Source organism: Pongo abelii, chromosome 19 (assembly GCF_028885655.2).
Source record: "Pongo abelii isolate AG06213 chromosome 19, NHGRI_mPonAbe1-v2.0_pri, whole genome shotgun sequence".
In the NCBI taxonomy this organism is placed as follows: Eukaryota; Metazoa; Chordata; class Mammalia; order Primates; family Hominidae; genus Pongo; species Pongo abelii.
Window position 1 is genome coordinate 36606080 of NC_072004.2, and position 21195 is coordinate 36627274.

Sequence of the window (21195 nt, forward strand, 5' to 3'; positions counted from 1 at the left end):
TGTGCAGTATATGCAAGGGGTCATTGGGAAAGCTATGAGGCCTGTGTTCCAAACGTCTATATCTTCACATATAACCTAGAAAGAAGCATTCTCAGAAACTACATTGTGTTGGTTGCATTCAACTCACAGAGGGGAATATTCCTTTTGTTAGAGCAGTCCTGAAACACTGTTTTTTTATAATCTACAATTGGATATTTGCAGACCTCTCAGGCCTGTGGTGGGAAGGGAAATTTCTTCTCAAAACACCTATAGAGAAACATTCTCAGAAACCATTTTGTGATATGTGCATTCAACTCACAGAGTTGAACATTCCTTTTGTTGGAGCAGTTTTGAAACACTCTTTTTGTAGAATCTGCATGTGGATATTTGGACCCCTTAAAGGAATTTGCTGGAAACGGGATATCCTCACACAAAAGCGAGACAGAAGCATTCTCACAAACTCCTTTCTGATGTGTGCTCTCGACTCAGAGATGTGAACTTGACTTTGCATAGAGCAGTTTGGAAACACTCTTTTTCTAGGATCTGCAAGTGGACATTTGGAGCCCTTTGAGGCCTGTGCTGGAAAGGCAATATCTTCACGTAACAAGTAGACAGAAACATTCTCTGAAAGTTCTTGTTTTGTGTGCATTCAACTCACAGAGTTGAACATTCCTTTTGACAGAGAAATTTTGAAACACTCTTTTTATCGAATGCGCAAGTGGATATTTGGACCGCTTCTAGGAATTCGTTGGAAACGGGACACCCTCACACCAAAACAAGACAGAAGCGTTCTCACAGGCTTCTGTGTGATGTGAGCATTCAGCTCACGGAGCTGAACCTTTCTTTTGTTAGAGCAATTTTGAAACACTCTTTTTCTAGAATCGGCAAGTGGACATTTGGAGGGCTTTGAGGCCTGTGGTGGAAAGGAAATATCTTCACATCAAAACTAGACAGAAGCATTCTCTGAATCTTCTTTGTGCTGTGTGCATTCAACTCAAAGAGTTGAACTCTCCTTTGAAGAGAGACATTTTGAAACACTCTTTTTGTAGAATCTGTAAGGGGAAATTTGCACCGCTTGTAGGAATTCGTTGGAAACGGGACAAACTCACACGAAAATTAGACAGAAGCATTCTCACAAACTTCTCTGTGAGAAGTGAATTCAACCCACAGAGTTTAACGTTTCTTTTCATGGAGCAGTTTGGAAACACACTTTTTGCAGTATATGCAAGTGGTCATTCGGAATGCTATGAGGCCTGTGTTTGAAAAGGCAATATCTTCACATATAACCTAGAAAGAATCATTATCAGAAACTACTTTTTGTTGGTTGCATTCAACTCACACAGGGGAATATTCCTTTTGTTAGAGCAGCCATGAAACACTGTTTTCTTATAATCTGCAATTGGACATTTGGAGAGCTCTGAGGCCTCAGGTGGGAAGGGAAATTTCTTCACAAAACACCTTGAGAGAAGCATTCTCAGAAACCGCTTTGTGATGTGTGCATTCAACTCACAGTGTTGAACATTCCTTTGCTTAGAGCAGTTTTGAAACACTCTTTTTGTAGAATCTGCATGTGGATATTTGGACCACTTATAGGCACTTGCTGGAAACGGGATATCCTCACACAAAAGCGAGACAGAAGCATTCTCACAAACTCCTTTCTGATGTGTGCTCTCAACTCAGAGATGTGAACCTGACTTTTCATAGAGCAGTTTGGAAACACTCTTTTTCTAGGATCTGCAAGTGGACATTTGGAGCCCTTTGAGGCCTGTGCTGGAAAGGCAATATCTTCACAGAACAAGTAGACAGAAACATTCTCTGAAACTTCTTGTTTTGTGTGCATTCAACTCACAGAGTTGAACATTCCTTTTGACAGAGAAATTTTGAAACACTCTTTTTATAGAATGCGCAAGGGGATATTTGGACCGCTGATAGGAATTTGCTGGAAACGGGATGTCCTCACACCAAAACGAGATAGAAGCATTCTCACAAACTACTTTGTGATGTGTGCTCTCAACTCAGAGATGTGAACCTGACTATTGATAGAGCAGTTTGGAAACACTCTTTTTCTAGGATCTGCAAGTGGACATTTGGAGCGCTTTCAGGCCTGTGCTGGAAAGGAAATATCTTCACATAACAAGTAGACAGAAGCATTCTCTGAAACTTCTTTGTGGTGTGTGCATTCAACTCCCAGAGTTGAACATTCCTCTTGACAGAGAAGTTTTGAAACACTCTTTTTATAGAATGTGCAAGTGGATATTTGGACCGCTTCTAGGAATTCGTTGGAAATGGGACACCCTCACACAAAAACAAGACAGAAGCGTTCTCACAAGCTTCTGTGTGATGTGAGCATTCAGCTCACAGTGCTGAACCTTTCTTTTGATAGAGCAATTTTGAACCACTCTTTTTCTGGAATCGGCAAGTGGACATTTGAGCGCTTTGAGGCCTGCGGTGGAAAGGAAATATCTTCACATCAAAACTAGACAGAAGCATTCTCTGAATCTTCTTTGTGCTGTGTGCATTCAACTCACAGAGTTGAACACTCCTCTTAACAGAGACATTTTGAAACACTCTTTTTGTAGGATCTGCAAGTGGAAATTTGGACCGCTTCCAAAAATTCAATGGAAAGGGACAAACTCACACGAAAACTAGTCAAAAGCATTCTCACAAACTTCTCTGTGAGAAGTGAATTCAACCCACATAGTTTAACGTTTCTTTCCATGGAGCAGTTTGGAAACACACATTGTGCAGTATATGCAAGGGGTCATTTGGAAAGCTATGAGGCCTGTGTTCCAAAAGTCTATATCTTCACATATAACCTAGAAAGAAGCATTCTCAGAAACCACATTGTGTTGGTTGCCTTCAACTCACAGAGGGGAATATTCCTTTTGTTAGAGCAGCCATGAAACACTGTTTCTGTATAATCTGCAATTGGATATTTGCAGATCTCTGAGGCCTCTGGTGGGAAGGAAAATTTCTTCTCAAAACACCTATAGAGAAACATTCTCAGAAACCACTTTGTGATATGTGCATTCAACTCACAGAGTTGAACATTCCTTTTGTTAGAGCAGTTTTGAAGGACTCTTTTTGTAGAATCTGCATGTGGATATTTGGACCACTTATAGGAATTTGCTGGAAACGGGATATCCTCACACAAAAACGAGACAGAAGCATTCTCACAAACTCCCTTGTGATGTGTGCTCTCAACTCAGAGATGTGAAACTGACTATTGATAGAGCAGTTTGGAAACACTCTTTTTCTAGGATCTGCAAGTGGACATTTGGAGCGCTTTGAGGCCTGTGCTGGAAAGGAAATATCTTCACATCAAAGCTAGCCAGAAGCATTCTCTGAAACTTCTTTGTGGTGTGTGCATTCAACTCACAGAGTTCAACACTCCTTTTAACAGAGACATTTTGAAACTCTCTTTTTGTGGAATCTGCAAGAGGAAATTTGGACCGCTTGTAGGAATTCATTGGAAACGGGAAAAACTCACACGAAAACGAGACAGAAGCATTCTCCCAAACTTCTCCGTGAGAAGTGAATTCAACCCACAGAGTTTAACGTTTCTTTTCATGGAGCAGTTTGGAAACACACTTTGTGCAGTATATGCAAGGGGTCATTGGGAAAGCTATGAGGCCTGTGTTCCAAACGTCTATATCTTCACATATAACCTAGAAAGAAGCATTCTCAGAAACTACATTGTGTTGGTTGCATTCAACTCACAGAGGGGAATATTCCTTTTGTTAGAGCAGTCCTGAAACACTGTTTTTTTATAATCTACAATTGGATATTTGCAGACCTCTCAGGCCTGTGGTGGGAAGGGAAATTTCTTCTCAAAACATCTATAGAGAAACATTCTCAGAAACCATTTTGTGATATGTGCATTCAACTCACAGAGTTGAACATTCCTTTTGTTGGAGCAGTTTTGAAACACTCTTTTTGTAGAATCTGCATGTGGATATTTGGACCACTTATAGGAATTTGCTGGAAACGGGATAACCTCACACAAAAGCGAGACAGAAGCATTCTCACAAACTCCTTTCTGATGTGTGCTCTCGACTCAGAGATGTGAACCTGACTTTTCATAGAGCAGTTTGGAAACACTCTTTTTCTAGGATCTGCAAGTGGACATTTGGAGCCCTTTGAGGCCTGTGCTGGAAAGGCAATATCTTCACGTAACAAGTAGACAGAAACATTCTCTGAAAGTTCTTGTTTTGTGTGCATTCAACTCACAGAGTTGAACATTCCTTTTGACAGAGAAATTTTGAAACACTCTTTTTATCGAATGCGCAAGTGGATATTTGGACCGCTTCTAGGAATTCGTTGGAAACGGGACACCCTCACACCAAAACAAGACAGAAGCGTTCTCACAGGCTTCTGTGTGATGTGAGCATTCAGCTCACAGAGCTGAACCTTTCTTTTGTTAGAGCAATTTTGAAACACTCTTTTTCTAGAATCAGCAAGTGGACATTTGGAGGGCTTTGAGGCCTGTGGTGGAAAGGAAATATCTTCACATCAAAACTAGACAGAAGCATTCTCTGAATCTTCTTTGTGCTGTGTGCATTCAACTCAAAGAGTTGAACACTCCTTTGAAGAGAGACATTTTGAAACACTCTTTTTGTAGAATCTGTAAGGGGAAATTTGCACCGCTTGTAGGAATTCGTTGGAAACGGGACAAACTCACACGAAAACTAGACAGAAGCATTCTCACAAACTTCTCTGTGAGAAGTGAATTCAACCCACAGAGTTTAACGTTTCTTTTCATGGAGCAGTTTGGAAACACACTTTTTGCAGTATATGCAAGTGGTCATTCGGAATGCTATGAGGCCTGTGTTTGAAAAGGCAATATCTTCACATATAACCTAGAAAGAATCATTATCAGAAACTACTTTTTGTTGGTTGCATTCAACTCACACAGGGGAATATTCCTTTTGTTAGAGCAGCCATGAAACACTGTTTTTTTATAATCTGCAATTGGACATTTGGAGAACTCTGAGGCCTCAGGTGGGAAGGGAAATTTCTTCACAAAACACCTTGAGAGAAGCATTCTCAGAAACCGCTTTGTGATGTGTGCATTCAACTCACAGTGTTGAACATTCCTTTGCTTAGAGCAGTTTTGAAACACTCTTTTTGTAGAATCTGCATGTGGATATTTGGACCACTTATAGGCACTTGCTGGAAACGGGATATCCTCACACAAAAGCGAGACAGAAGCATTCTCACAAACTCCTTTCTGATGTGTGCTCTCAACTCAGAGATGTGAACCTGACTTTTCATAGAGCAGTTTGGAAACACTCTTTTTCTAGGATCTGCAAGTGGACATTTGGAGCCCTTTGAGGCCTGTGCTGGAAAGGCAATATCTTCACAGAACAAGTAGACAGAAACATTCTCTGAAACTTCTTGTTTTGTGTGCATTCAACTCACAGAGTTGAACATTCCTTTTGACAGAGAAATTTTGAAACACTCTTTTTATAGAATGCGCAAGGGGATATTTGGACCGCTGATAGGAATTTGCTGGAAACGGGATGTCCTCACACCAAAACGAGATAGAAGCATTCTCACAAACTACTTTGTGATGTGTGCTCTCAACTCAGAGATGTGAACCTGACTATTGATAGAGCAGTTTGGAAACACTCTTTTTCTAGGATCTGCAAGTGGACATTTGGAGCGCTTTCAGGCCTGTGCTGGAAAGGAAATATCTTCACATAACAAGTAGACAGAAGCATTCTCTGAAACTTCTTTGTGGTGTGTGCATTCAACTCCCAGAGTTGAACATTCCTCTTGACAGAGAAGTTTTGAAACACTCTTTTTATAGAATGTGCAAGTGGATATTTGGACCGCTTCTAGGAATTCGTTGGAAACGGGACACCCTCACACAAAAACAAGACAGAAGCGTTCTCACAAGCTTCTGTGTGATGTGAGCATTCAGCTCACAGTGCTGAACCTTTCTTTTGATAGAGCAATTTTGAAACACTCTTTTTCTGGAATCGGCAAGTGGACATTTGAGCGCTTTGAGGCCTGCGGTGGAAAGGAAATATCTTCACATCAAAACTAGACAGAAGCATTCTCTGAATCTTCTTTGTGGTGTGTGCATTCAACTCACAGAGTTGAACACTCCTCTTAACAGAGACATTTTGAAACACTCTTTTTGTAGGATCTGCAAGTGGAAATTTGGACCGCTTCCAAGAATTCATTGGAAAGGGACAAACTCACACGAAAACTAGACAAAAGCATTCTCACAAACTTCTCTGTGAGAAGTGAATTCAACCCACATAGTTTAACGTTTCTTTCCATGGAGCAGTTTGGAAACACACATTGTGCAGTATATGCAAGGGGTCATTCGGAAAGCTATGAGGCCTGTGTTCCAAAAGTCTATATCTTCACATATAACCTAGAAAGAAGCATTCTCAGAAACCACATTGTGTTGGTTGCCTTCAACTCACAGAGGGGAATATTCCTTTTGTTAGAGCAGCCATGAAACACTGTTTCTGTATAATCTGCAATTGGATATTTGCAGATCTCTGAGGCCTCTGGTGGGAAGGAAAATTTCTTCTCAAAACACCTATAGAGAAACATTCTCAGAAACCACTTTGTGATATGTGCATTCAACTCACAGAGTTGAACATTCCTTTTGTTAGAGCAGTTTTGAAGGACTCTTTTTGTAGAATCTGCATGTGGATATTTGGACCACTTATAGGAATTTGCTGGAAACGGGATATCCTCACACAAAAACGAGACAGAAGCATTCTCACAAACTCCCTTGTGATGTGTGCTCTCAACTCAGAGATGTGAAACTGACTATTGATAGAGCAGTTTGGAAACACTCTTTTTCTAGGATCTGCAAGTGGACATTTGGAGCGCTTTGAGGCCTGTGCTGGAAAGGAAATATCTTCACATCAAAACTAGCCAGAAGCATTCTCTGAAACTTCTTTGTGGTGTGTGCATTCAACTCACAGAGTTCAACACTCCTTTTAACAGAGACATTTTGAAACTCTCTTTTTGTGGAATCTGCAAGAGGAAATTTGGACCGCTTGTAGGAATTCGTTGGAAACGGGACAAACTCACACGAAAACGAGACAGAAGCATTCTCCCAAACTTCTCCGTGAGAAGTGAATTCAACCCACAGAGTTTAACGTTTCTTTTCATGGAGCAGTTTGGAAACCCACTTTGTGCAGTATATGCAAGGGGTCATTGGGAAAGCTATGAGGCCTGTGTTCCAAACGTCTATATCTTCACATATAACCTAGAAAGAAGCATTCTCAGAAACTACATTGTGTTGGTTGCATTCAACTCACAGAGGGGAATATTCCTTTTGTTAGAGCAGTCCTGAAACACTGTTTTTTTATAATCTACAATTGGATATTTGCAGACCTCTCAGGCCTGTGGTGGGAAGGGAAATTTCTTCTCAAAACACCTATAGAGAAACATTCTCAGAAACCATTTTGTGATATGTGCATTCAACTCACAGAGTTGAACATTCCTTTTGTTGGAGCAGTTTTGAAACACTCTTTTTGTAGAATCTGCATGTGGATATTTGGACCACTTATAGGAATTTGCTGGAAACGGGATATCCTCACACAAAAGCGAGACAGAAGCATTCTCACAAACTCCTTTCTGATGTGTGCTCTCGACTCAGAGATGTGAACCTGACTTTTCATAGAGCAGTTTGGAAACACTCTTTTTCTAGGATCTGCAAGTGGACATTTGGAGCCCTTTGAGGCCTGTGCTGGAAAGGCAATATCTTCACGTAACAAGTAGACAGAAACATTCTCTGAAACTTCTTGTTTTGTGTGCATTCAACTCACAGAGTTGAACATTCCTTTTGACAGAGAAATTTTGAAACACTCTTTTTATCGAATGCGCAAGTGGATATTTGGACCGCTTCTAGGAATTCGTTGGAAACGGGACACCCTCACACCAAAACAAGACAGAAGCGTTCTCACAGGCTTCTGTGTGATGTGAGCATTCAGCTCACAGAGCTGAACCTTTCTTTTGTTAGAGCAATTTTGAAACACTCTTTTTCTAGAATCGGCAAGTGGACATTTGGAGGGCTTTGAGGCCTGTGGTGGAAAGGAAATATCTTCACATCAAAACTAGACAGAAGCATTCTCTGAATCTTCTTTGTGCTGTGTGCATTCAACTCAAAGAGTTGAACACTCCTTTGAAGAGAGACATTTTGAAACACTCTTTTTGTAGAATCTGTAAGGGGAAATTTGCACCGCTTGTAGGAATTCGTTGGAAACGGGACAAACTCACACGAAAACTAGACAGAAGCATTCTCACAAACTTCTCTGTGAGAAGTGAATTCAACCCACAGAGTTTAACGTTTCTTTTCATGGAGCAGTTTGGAAACACACTTTTTGCAGTATATGCAAGTGGTCATTCGGAATGCTATGAGGCCTGTGTTCCAAAAGTCTATATCTTCACATATAACCTAGAAAGAATCATTATCAGAAACTACTTTTTGTTGGTTGCATTCAACTCACACAGGGGAATATTCCTTTTGTTAGAGCAGCCATGAAACATTGTTTTTTTATAATCTGCAATTGGACATTTGGAGAGCTCTGAGGCCTCAGGTGGGAAGGAAAATTTCTTCTCAAAACACCTATAGAGAAACATTCTCAGAAACCACTTTGTGATATGTGCATTCAACTCACAGAGTTGAACATTCCTTTTGTTAGAGCAGTTTTGAAGGACTCTTTTTGTAGAATCTGCATGTGGATATTTGGACCACTTATAGGCACTTGCTGGAAACGGGATATCCTCACACAAAAGCGAGACAGAAGCATTCTCACAAACTCCTTTCTGATGTGTGCTCTCAACTCAGAGACGTGAACCTGACTTTTCATAGAGCAGTTTGGAAACACTCTTTTTCTAGGATCTGCAAGTGGACATTTGGAGCGCTTTTTGGCCTGTGCTGGAAAGGAAATATCTTCACATCAAAACTAGCCAGAAGCATTCTCTGAAACTTCTTTGTGGTGTGTGCATTCAACTCACAGAGTTCAACACTCCTTTTAACAGAGACATTTTGAAACTCTCTTTTTGTGGAATCTGCAAGAGGAAATTTGGACCGCTTGTAGGAATTCGTTGGAAACGGGACAAACTCACACGAAAACGAGACAGAAGCATTCTCCCAAACTTCTCCATGAGAAGTGAATTCAACCCACAGAGTTTAACGTTTCTTTTCATGGAGCAGTTTGGAAACACACTTTGTGCAGTATATGCAAGGGGTCATTGGGAAAGCTATGAGGCCTGTGTTCCAAACGTCTATATCTTCACATATAACCTAGAAAGAAGCATTCTCAGAAACTACATTGTGTTGGTTGCATTCAACTCACAGAGGGGAATATTCCTTTTGTTAGAGCAGTCCTGAAACACTGTTTTTTTATAATCTACAATTGGATATTTGCAGACCTCTCAGGCCTGTGGTGGGAAGGGAAATTTCTTCTCAAAACACCTATAGAGAAACATTCTCAGAAACCATTTTGTGATATGTGCATTCAACTCACAGGGTTGAACATTCCTTTTGTTGGAGCAGTTTTGAAACACTCTTTTTGTAGAATCTGCATGTGGATATTTGGACCCCTTAAAGGAATTTGCTGGAAACGGGATATCCTCACACAAAAGCGAGACAGAAGCATTCTCACAAACTCCTTTCTGATGTGTGCTCTCGACTCAGAGATGTGAACCTGACTTTGCATAGAGCAGTTTGGAAACACTCTTTTTCTAGGATCTGCAAGTGGACATTTGGAGCCCTTTGAGGCCTGTGCTGGAAAGGCAATATCTTCACGTAACAAGTAGACAGAAACATTCTCTGAAAGTTCTTGTTTTGTGTGCATTCAACTCACAGAGTTGAACATTCCTTTTGACAGAGAAATTTTGAAACACTCTTTTTATCGAATGCGCAAGTGGATATTTGGACCGCTTCTAGGAATTCGTTGGAAACGGGACACCCTCACACCAAAACAAGACAGAAGCGTTCTCACAGGCTTCTGTGTGATGTGAGCATTCAGCTCACGGAGCTGAACCTTTCTTTTGTTAGAGCAATTTTGAAACACTCTTTTTCTAGAATCGGCAAGTGGACATTTGGAGGGCTTTGAGGCCTGTGGTGGAAAGGAAATATCTTCACATCAAAACTAGACAGAAGCATTCTCTGAATCTTCTTTGTGCTGTGTGCATTCAACTCAAAGTGTTGAACACTCCTTTGAAGAGAGACATTTTGAAACACTCTTTTTGTAGAATCTGTAAGGGGAAATTTGCACCGCTTGTAGGAATTCGTTGGAAACGGGACAAACTCACACGAAAATTAGACAGAAGCATTCTCACAAACTTCTCTGTGAGAAGTGAATTCAACCCACAGAGTTTAACGTTTCTTTTCATGGAGCAGTTTGGAAACACACTTTTTGCAGTATATGCAAGTGGTCATTCGGAATGCTATGAGGCCTGTGTTTGAAAAGGCAATATCTTCACATATAACCTAGAAAGAATCATTATCAGAAACTACTTTTTGTTGGTTGCATTCAACTCACATAGGGGAATATTCCTTTTGTTAGAGCAGCCATGAAACACTGTTTTCTTATAATCTGCAATTGGACATTTGGAGAGCTCTGAGGCCTCAGGTGGGAAGGGAAATTTCTTCACAAAACACCTTGAGAGAAGCATTCTCAGAAACCGCTTTGTGATGTGTGCATTCAACTCACAGTGTTGAACATTCCTTTGCTTAGAGCAGTTTTGAAACACTCTTTTTGTAGAATCTGCATGTGGATATTTGGACCACTTATAGGCACTTGCTGGAAACGGGATATCCTCACACAAAAGCGAGACAGAAGCATTCTCACAAACTCCTTTCTGATGTGTGCTCTCAACTCAGAGATGTGAACCTGACTTTTCATAGAGCAGTTTGGAAACACTCTTTTTCTAGGATCTGCAAGTGGACATTTGGAGCCCTTTGAGGCCTGTGCTGGAAAGGCAATATCTTCACATAACAAGTAGACAGAAACATTCTCTGAAACTTCTTGTTTTGTGTGCATTCAACTCACAGAGTTGAACATTCCTTTTGACAGAGAAATTTTGAAACACTCTTTTTATAGAATGCGCAAGGGGATATTTGGACCGCTGATAGGAATTTGCTGGAAACGGGATGTCCTCACACCAAAACGAGATAGAAGCATTCTCACAAACTACTTTGTGATGTGTGCTCTCAACTCAGAGATGTGAACCTGACTATTGATAGAGCAGTTTGGAAACACTCTTTTTCTAGGATCTGCAAGTGGACATTTGGAGCGCTTTCAGGCCTGTGCTGGAAAGGAAATATCTTCACATAACAAGTAGACAGAAGCATTCTCTGAAACTTCTTTGTGGTGTGTGCATTCAACTCCCAGAGTTGAACATTCCTCTTGACAGAGAAGTTTTGAAACACTCTTTTTATAGAATGTGCAAGTGGATATTTGGACCGCTTCTAGGAATTCGTTGGAAACGGGACACCCTCACACAAAAACAAGACAGAAGCGTTCTCACAAGCTTCTGTGTGATGTGAGCATTCAGCTCACAGTGCTGAACCTTTCTTTTGATAGAGCAATTTTGAACCACTCTTTTTCTGGAATCGACAAGTGGACATTTGAGCGCTTTGAGGCCTGCGGTGGAAAGGAAATATCTTCACATCAAAACTAGACAGAAGCATTCTCTGAATCTTCTTTGTGCTGTGTGCATTCAACTCACAGAGTTGAACACTCCTCTTAACAGAGACATTTTGAAACACTCTTTTTGTAGGATCTGCAAGTGGAAATTTGGACCGCTTCCAAAAATTCAATGGAAAGGGACAAACTCACACGAAAACTAGTCAAAAGCATTCTCACAAACTTCTCTGTGAGAAGTGAATTCAACCCACATAGTTTAACGTTTCTTTCCATGGAGCAGTTTGGAAACACACATTGTGCAGTATATGCAAGGGGTCATTTGGAAAGCTATGAGGCCTGTGTTCCAAAAGTCTATATCTTCACATATAACCTAGAAAGAAGCATTCTCAGAAACCACATTGTGTTGGTTGCCTTCAACTCACAGAGGGGAATATTCCTTTTGTTAGAGCAGCCATGAAACACTGTTTCTGTATAATCTGCAATTGGATATTTGCAGATCTCTGAGGCCTCTGGTGGGAAGGAAAATTTCTTCTCAAAACACCTATAGAGAAACATTCTCAGAAACCACTTTGTGATATGTGCATTCAACTCACAGAGTTGAACATTCCTTTTGTTAGAGCAGTTTTGAAGGACTCTTTTTGTAGAATCTGCATGTGGATATTTGGACCACTTATAGGAATTTGCTGGAAACGGGATATCCTCACACAAAAACGAGACAGAAGCATTCTCACAAACTCCCTTGTGATGTGTGCTCTCAACTCAGAGATGTGAAACTGACTATTGATAGAGCAGTTTGGAAACACTCTTTTTCTAGGATCTGCAAGTGGACATTTGGAGCGCTTTGAGGCCTGTGCTGGAAAGGAAATATCTTCACATCAAAGCTAGCCAGAAGCATTCTCTGAAACTTCTTTGTGGTGTGTGCATTCAACTCACAGAGTTCAACACTCCTTTTAACAGAGACATTTTGAAACTCTCTTTTTGTGGAATCTGCAAGAGGAAATTTGGACCGCTTGTAGGAATTCATTGGAAACGGGACAAACTCACACGAAAACGAGACAGAAGCATTCTCCCAAACTTCTCCGTGAGAAGTGAATTCAACCCACAGAGTTTAACGTTTCTTTTCATGGAGCAGTTTGGAAACCCACTTTGTGCAGTATATGCAAGGGGTCATTGGGAAAGCTATGAGGCCTGTGTTCCAAACGTCTATATCTTCACATATAACCTAGAAAGAAGCATTCTCAGAAACTACATTGTGTTGGTTGCATTCAACTCACAGAGGGGAATATTCCTTTTGTTAGAGCAGTCCTGAAACACTGTTTTTTTATAATCTACAATTGGATATTTGCAGACCTCTCAGGCCTGTGGTGGGAAGGGAAATTTCTTCTCAAAACATCTATAGAGAAACATTCTCAGAAACCATTTTGTGATATGTGCATTCAACTCACAGAGTTGAACATTCCTTTTGTTGGAGCAGTTTTGAAACACTCTTTTTGTAGAATCTGCATGTGGATATTTGGACCACTTATAGGAATTTGCTGGAAACGGGATAACCTCACACAAAAGCGAGACAGAAGCATTCTCACAAACTCCTTTCTGATGTGTGCTCTCGACTCAGAGATGTGAACCTGACTTTTCATAGAGCAGTTTGGAAACACTCTTTTTCTAGGATCTGCAAGTGGACATTTGGAGCCCTTTGAGGCCTGTGCTGGAAAGGCAATATCTTCACGTAACAAGTAGACAGAAACATTCTCTGAAAGTTCTTGTTTTGTGTGCATTCAACTCACAGAGTTGAACATTCCTTTTGACAGAGAAATTTTGAAACACTCTTTTTATCGAATGCGCAAGTGGATATTTGGACCGCTTCTAGGAATTCGTTGGAAACGGGACACCCTCACACCAAAACAAGACAGAAGCGTTCTCACAGGCTTCTGTGTGATGTGAGCATTCAGCTCACAGAGCTGAACCTTTCTTTTGTTAGAGCAATTTTGAAACACTCTTTTTCTAGAATCAGCAAGTGGACATTTGGAGGGCTTTGAGGCCTGTGGTGGAAAGGAAATATCTTCACATCAAAACTAGACAGAAGCATTCTCTGAATCTTCTTTGTGCTGTGTGCATTCAACTCAAAGAGTTGAACACTCCTTTGAAGAGAGACATTTTGAAACACTCTTTTTGTAGAATCTGTAAGGGGAAATTTGCACCGCTTGTAGGAATTCGTTGGAAACGGGACAAACTCACACGAAAACTAGACAGAAGCATTCTCACAAACTTCTCTGTGAGAAGTGAATTCAACCCACAGAGTTTAACGTTTCTTTTCATGGAGCAGTTTGGAAACACACTTTTTGCAGTATATGCAAGTGGTCATTCGGAATGCTATGAGGCCTGTGTTTGAAAAGGCAATATCTTCACATATAACCTAGAAAGAATCATTATCAGAAACTACTTTTTGTTGGTTGCATTCAACTCACACAGGGGAATATTCCTTTTGTTAGAGCAGCCATGAAACACTGTTTTTTTATAATCTGCAATTGGACATTTGGAGAACTCTGAGGCCTCAGGTGGGAAGGGAAATTTCTTCACAAAACACCTTGAGAGAAGCATTCTCAGAAACCGCTTTGTGATGTGTGCATTCAACTCACAGTGTTGAACATTCCTTTGCTTAGAGCAGTTTTGAAGGACTCTTTTTGTAGAATCTGCATGTGGATATTTGGACCACTTATAGGCACTTGCTGGAAACGGGATATCCTCACACAAAAGCGAGACAGAAGCATTCTCACAAACTCCTTTCTGATGTGTGCTCTCAACTCAGAGATGTGAACCTGACTTTTCATAGAGCAGTTTGGAAACACTCTTTTTCTAGGATCTGCAAGTGGACATTTGGAGCCCTTTGAGGCCTGTGCTGGAAAGGCAATATCTTCACAGAACAAGTAGACAGAAACATTCTCTGAAACTTCTTGTTTTGTGTGCATTCAACTCACAGAGTTGAACATTCCTTTTGACAGAGAAATTTTGAAACACTCTTTTTATAGAATGCGCAAGGGGATATTTGGACCGCTGATAGGAATTTGCTGGAAACGGGATGTCCTCACACCAAAACGAGATAGAAGCATTCTCACAAACTACTTTGTGATGTGTGCTCTCAACTCAGAGATGTGAACCTGACTATTGATAGAGCAGTTTGGAAACACTCTTTTTCTAGGATCTGCAAGTGGACATTTGGAGCGCTTTCAGGCCTGTGCTGGAAAGGAAATATCTTCACATAACAAGTAGACAGAAGCATTCTCTGAAACTTCTTTGTGGTGTGTGCATTCAACTCCCAGAGTTGAACATTCCTCTTGACAGAGAAGTTTTGAAACACTCTTTTTATAGAATGTGCAAGTGGATATTTGGACCGCTTCTAGGAATTCGTTGGAAACGGGACACCCTCACACAAAAACAAGACAGAAGCGTTCTCACAAGCTTCTGTGTGATGTGAGCATTCAGCTCACAGTGCTGAACCTTTCTTTTGATAGAGCAATTTTGAAACACTCTTTTTCTGGAATCGGCAAGTGGACATTTGAGCGCTTTGAGGCCTGCGGTGGAAAGGAAATATCTTCACATCAAAACTAGACAGAAGCATTCTCTGAATCTTCTTTGTGGTGTGTGCATTCAACTCACAGAGTTGAACACTCCTCTTAACAGAGACATTTTGAAACACTCTTTTTGTAGGATCTGCAAGTGGAAATTTGGACCGCTTCCAAGAATTCATTGGAAAGGGACAAACTCACACGAAAACTAGACAAAAGCATTCTCACAAACTTCTCTGTGAGAAGTGAATTCAACCCACATAGTTTAACGTTTCTTTCCATGGAGCAGTTTGGAAACACACATTGTGCAGTATATGCAAGGGGTCATTCGGAAAGCTATGAGGCCTGTGTTCCAAAAGTCTATATCTTCACATATAACCTAGAAAGAAGCATTCTCAGAAACCACATTGTGTTGGTTGCCTTCAACTCACAGAGGGGAATATTCCTTTTGTTAGAGCAGCCATGAAACACAGTTTCTGTATAATCTGCAATTGGATATTTGCAGATCTCTGAGGCCTCTGGTGGGAAGGAAAATTTCTTCTCAAAACACCTATAGAGAAACATTCTCAGAAACCACTTTGTGATATGTGCATTCAACTCACAGAGTTGAACATTCCTTTTGTTAGAGCAGTTTTGAAGGACTCTTTTTGTAGAATCTGCATGTGGATATTTGGACCACTTATAGGAATTTGCTGGAAACGGGATATCCTCACACAAAAACGAGACAGAAGCATTCTCACAAACTCCCTTGTGATGTGTTCTCTCAACTCAGAGATGTGAAACTGACTATTGATAGAGCAGTTTGGAAACACTCTTTTTCTAGGATCTGCAAGTGGACATTTGGAGCGCTTTGAGGCCTGTGCTGGAAAGGAAATATCTTCACATCAAAACTAGCCAGAAGCATTCTCTGAAACTTCTTTGTGGTGTGTGCATTCAACTCACAGAGTTCAACACTCCTTTTAACAGAGACATTTTGAAACTCTCTTTTTGTGGAATCTGCAAGAGGAAATTTGGACCGCTTGTAGGAATTCGTTGGAAACGGGACAAACTCACACGAAAACGAGACAGAAGCATTCTCCCAAACTTCTCCGTGAGAAGTGAATTCAACCCACAGAGTTTAACGTTTCTTTTCATGGAGCAGTTTGGAAACCCACTTTGTGCAGTATATGCAAGGGGGTCATTGGGAAAGCTATGAGGCCTGTGTTCCAAACGTCTATATCTTCACATATAACCTAGAAAGAAGCATTCTCAGAAACTACATTGTGTTGGTTGCATTCAACTCACAGAGGGGAATATTCCTTTTGTTAGAGCAGTCCTGAAACACTGTTTTTTTATAATCTACAATTGGATATTTGCAGACCTCTCAGGCCTGTGGTGGGAAGGGAAATTTCTTCTCAAAACACCTATAGAGAAACATTCTCAGAAACCATTTTGTGATATGTGCATTCAACTCACAGAGTTGAACATTCCTTTTGTTGGAGCAGTTTTGAAACACTCTTTTTGTAGAATCTGCATGTGGATATTTGGACCACTTATAGGAATTTGCTGGAAACGGGATATCCTCACACAAAAGCGAGACAGAAGCATTCTCACAAACTCCTTTCTGATGTGTGCTCTCGACTCAGAGATGTGAACCTGACTTTTCATAGAGCAGTTTGGAAACACTCTTTTTCTAGGATCTGCAAGTGGACATTTGGAGCCCTTTGAGGCCTGTGCTGGAAAGGCAATATCTTCACGTAACAAGTAGACAGAAACATTCTCTGAAAGTTCTTGTTTTGTGTGCATTCAACTCACAGAGTTGAACATTCCTTTTGACAGAGAAATTTTGAAACACTCTTTTTATCGAATGCGCAAGTGGATATTTGGACCGCTTCTAGGAATTCGTTGGAAACGGGACACCCTCACACCAAAACAAGACAGAAGCGTTCTCACAGGCTTCTGTGTGATGTGAGCATTCAGCTCACAGAGCTGAACCTTTCTTTTGTTAGAGCAATTTTGAAACACTCTTTTTCTAGAATCGGCAAGTGGACATTTGGAGGGCTTTGAGGCCTGTGGTGGAAAGGAAATATCTTCACATCAAAACTAGACAGAAGCATTCTCTGAATCTTCTTTGTGCTGTGTGCATTCAACTCAAAGAGTTGAACACTCCTTTGAAGAGAGACATTTTGAAACACTCTTTTTGTAGAATCTGTAAGGGGAAATTTGCACCGCTTGTAGGAATTCGTTGGAAACGGGACAAACTCACACGAAAACTAGACAGAAGCATTCTCACAAACTTCTCTGTGAGAAGTGAATTCAACCCACATAGTTTAACGTTTCTTTTCATGGAGCAGTTTGGAAACACACTTTTTGCAGTATATGCAAGTGGTCATTCGGAATGCTATGAGGCCTGTGTTCCAAAAGTCTATATCTTCACATATAACCTAGAAAGAATCATTATCAGAAACTACTTTTTGTTGGTTGCATTCAACTCACACAGGGGAATATTCCTTTTGTTAGAGCAGCCATGAAACATTGTTTTTTTATAATCTGCAATTGGACATTTGGAGAGCTCTGAGGCCTCAGGTGGGAAGGAAAATTTCTTCTCAAAACACCTATAGAGAAACATTCTCAGAAACCACTTTGTGATATGTGCATTCAACTCACAGAGTTGAACATTCCTTTTGTTAGAGCAGTTTTGAAGGACTCTTTTTGTAGAATCTGCATGTGGATATTTGGACCACTTATAGGCACTTGCTGGAAACGGGATATCCTCACACAAAAGCGAGACAGAAGCATTCTCACAAACTCCTTTCTGATGTGTGCTCTTAACTCAGAGACGTGAACCTGACTTTTCATAGAGCAGTTTGGAAACACTCTTTTTCTAGGATCTGCAAGTGGACATTTGGAGCGCTTTTTGGCCTGTGCTGGAAAGGAAATATCTTCACATCAAAACTAGCCAGAAGCATTCTCTGAAACTTCTTTGTGGTGTGTGCATTCAACTCACAGAGTTCAACACTCCTTTTAACAGAGACATTTTGAAACTCTCTTTTTGTGGAATCTGCAAGAGGAAATTTGGACCGCTTGTAGGAATTCGTTGGGAACGGGACAAACTCACACGAAAACGAGACAGAAGCATTCTCCCAAACTTCTCCATGAGAAGTGAATTCAACCCACAGAGTTTAACGTTTCTTTTCATGGAGCAGTTTGGAAACACACTTTGTGCAGTATATGCAAGGGGTCATTGGGAAAGCTATGAGGCCTGTGTTCCAAACGTCTATATCTTCACATATAACCTAGAAAGAAGCATTCTCAGAAACTACATTGTGTTGGTTGCATTCAACTCACAGAGGGGAATATTCCTTTTGTTAGAGCAGTCCTGAAACACTGTTTTTTTATAATCTACAATTGGATATTTGCAGACCTCTCAGGCCTGTGGTGGGAAGGGAAATTTCTTCTCAAAACACCTATAGAGAAACATTCTCAGAAACCATTTTGTGATATGTGCATTCAACTCACAGAGTTGAACATTCCTTTTGTTGGAGCAGTTTTGAAACACTCTTTTTGTAGAATCTGCATGTGGATATTTGGACCCCTTAAAGGAATTTGCTGGAAACGGGATATCCTCACACAAAAGCGAGACAGAAGCATTCTCACAAACTCCTTTCTGATGTGTGCTCTCGACTCAGAGATGTGAACCTGACTTTGCATAGAGCAGTTTGGAAACACTCTTTTTCTAGGATCTGCAAGTGGACATTTGGAGCCCTTTGAGGCCTGTGCTGGAAAGGCAATATCTTCACGTAACAAGTAGACAGAAACATTCTCTGAAAGTTCTTGTTTTGTGTGCATTCAACTCACAGAGTTGAACATTCCTTTTGACAGAGAAATTTTGAAACACTCTTTTTATCGAATGCGCAAGTGGATATTTGGACCGCTTCTAGGAATTCGTTGGAAACGGGACACCCTCACACCAAAACAAGACAGAAGCGTTCTCACAGGCTTCTGTGTGATGTGAGCATTCAGCTCACGGAGCTGAACCTTTCTGTTGTTAGAGCAATTTTGAAACACTCTTTTTCTAGAATCGGCAAGTGGACATTTGGAGGGCTTTGAGGCCTGTGGTGGAAAGGAAATATCTTCACATCAAAACTAGACAGAAGCATTCTCTGAATCTTCTTTGTGCTGTGTGCATTCAACTCAAAGTGTTGAACACTCCTTTGAAGAGAGACATTTTGAAACACTCTTTTTGTAGAATCTGTAAGGGGAAATTTGCACCGCTTGTAGGAATTCGTTGGAAACGGGACAAACTCACACGAAAATTAGACAGAAGCATTCTCACAAACTTCTCTGTGAGAAGTGAATTCAACCCACAGAGTTTAACGTTTCTTTTCATGGAGCAGTTTGGAAACACACTTTTTGCAGTATATGCAAGTGGTCATTCGGAATGCTATGAGGCCTGTGTTTGAAAAGGCAATATCTTCACATATAACCTAGAAAGAATCATTATCAGAAACTACTTTTTGTTGGTTGCATTCAACTCACACAGGGGAATATTCCTTTTGTTAGAGCAGCCATGAAACACTGTTTTCTTATAATCTGCAATTGGACATTTGGAGAGCTCTGAGGCCTCAGGTGGGAAGGGAAATTTCTTCACAAAACACCTTGAGAGAAGCATTCTCAGAAACCGCTTTGTGATGTGTGCATTCAACTCACAGTGTTGAACATTCCTTTGCTTAGAGCAGTTTTGAAACACTCTTTTTGTAGAATCTGCATGTGGATATTTGGACCACTTATAGGCACTTGCTGGAAACGGGATATCCTCACACAAAAGCGAGACAGAAGCATTCTCACAAACTCCTTTCTGATGTGTGCTCTCAACTCAGAGATGTGAACCTGACTTTTCATAGAGCAGTTTGGAAACACTCTTTTTCTAGGATCTGCAAGTGGACATTTGGAGCCCTTTGAGGCCTGTGCTGGAAAGGCAATATCTTCACATAACAAGTAGACAGAAACATTCTCTGAAACTTCTTGTTTTGTGTGCATTCAACTCACAGAGTTGAACATTCCTTTTGACAGAGAAATTTTGAAACACTCTTTTTATAGAATGCGCAAGGGGATATTTGGACCGCTGATAGGAATTTGCTGGAAACGGGATGTCCTCACACCAAAACGAGATAGAAGCATTCTCACAAACTACTTTGTGATGTGTGCTCTCAACTCAGAGATGTGAACCTGACTATTGATAGAGCAGTTTGGAAACACTCTTTTTCTAGGATCTGCAAGTGGACATTTGGAGCGCTTTCAGGCCTGTGCTGGAAAGGAAATATCTTCACATAACAAGTAGACAGAAGCATTCTCTGAAACTTCTTTGTGGTGTGTGCATTCAACTCCCAGAGTTGAACATTCCTCTTGACAGAGAAGTTTTGAAACACTCTTTTTATAGAATGTGCAAGTGGATATTTGGACCGCTTCTAGGAATTCGTTGGAAACGGGACACCCTCACACAAAAACAAGACAGAAGCGTTCTCACAAGCTTCTGTGTGATGTGAGCATTCAGCTCACAGTGCTGAACCTTTCTTTTGATAGAGCAATTTTGAAACACTCTTTTTCTGGAATCGGCAAGTGGACATTTGAGCGCTTTGAGGCCTGCGGTGGAAAGGAAATATCTTCACATCAAAACTAGACAGAAGAATTCTCTGAATCTTCTTTGTGCTGTGTGCATTCAACTCACAGAGTTGAACACTCCTCTTAACAGAGACATTTTGAAACACTCTTTTTGTAGGATCTGCAAGTGGAAATTTGGACCGCTTCCAAAAATTCAATGGAAAGGGACAAACTCACACGAAAACTAGTCAAAAGCATTCTCACAAACTTCTCTGTGAGAAGTGAATTCAACCCACATAGTTTAACGTTTCTTTCCATGGAGCAGTTTGGAAACACACATTGTGCAGTATATGCAAGGGGTCATTTGGAAAGCTATGAGGCCTGTGTTCCAAAAGTCTATATCTTCACATATAACCTAGAAAGAAGCATTCTCAGAAACC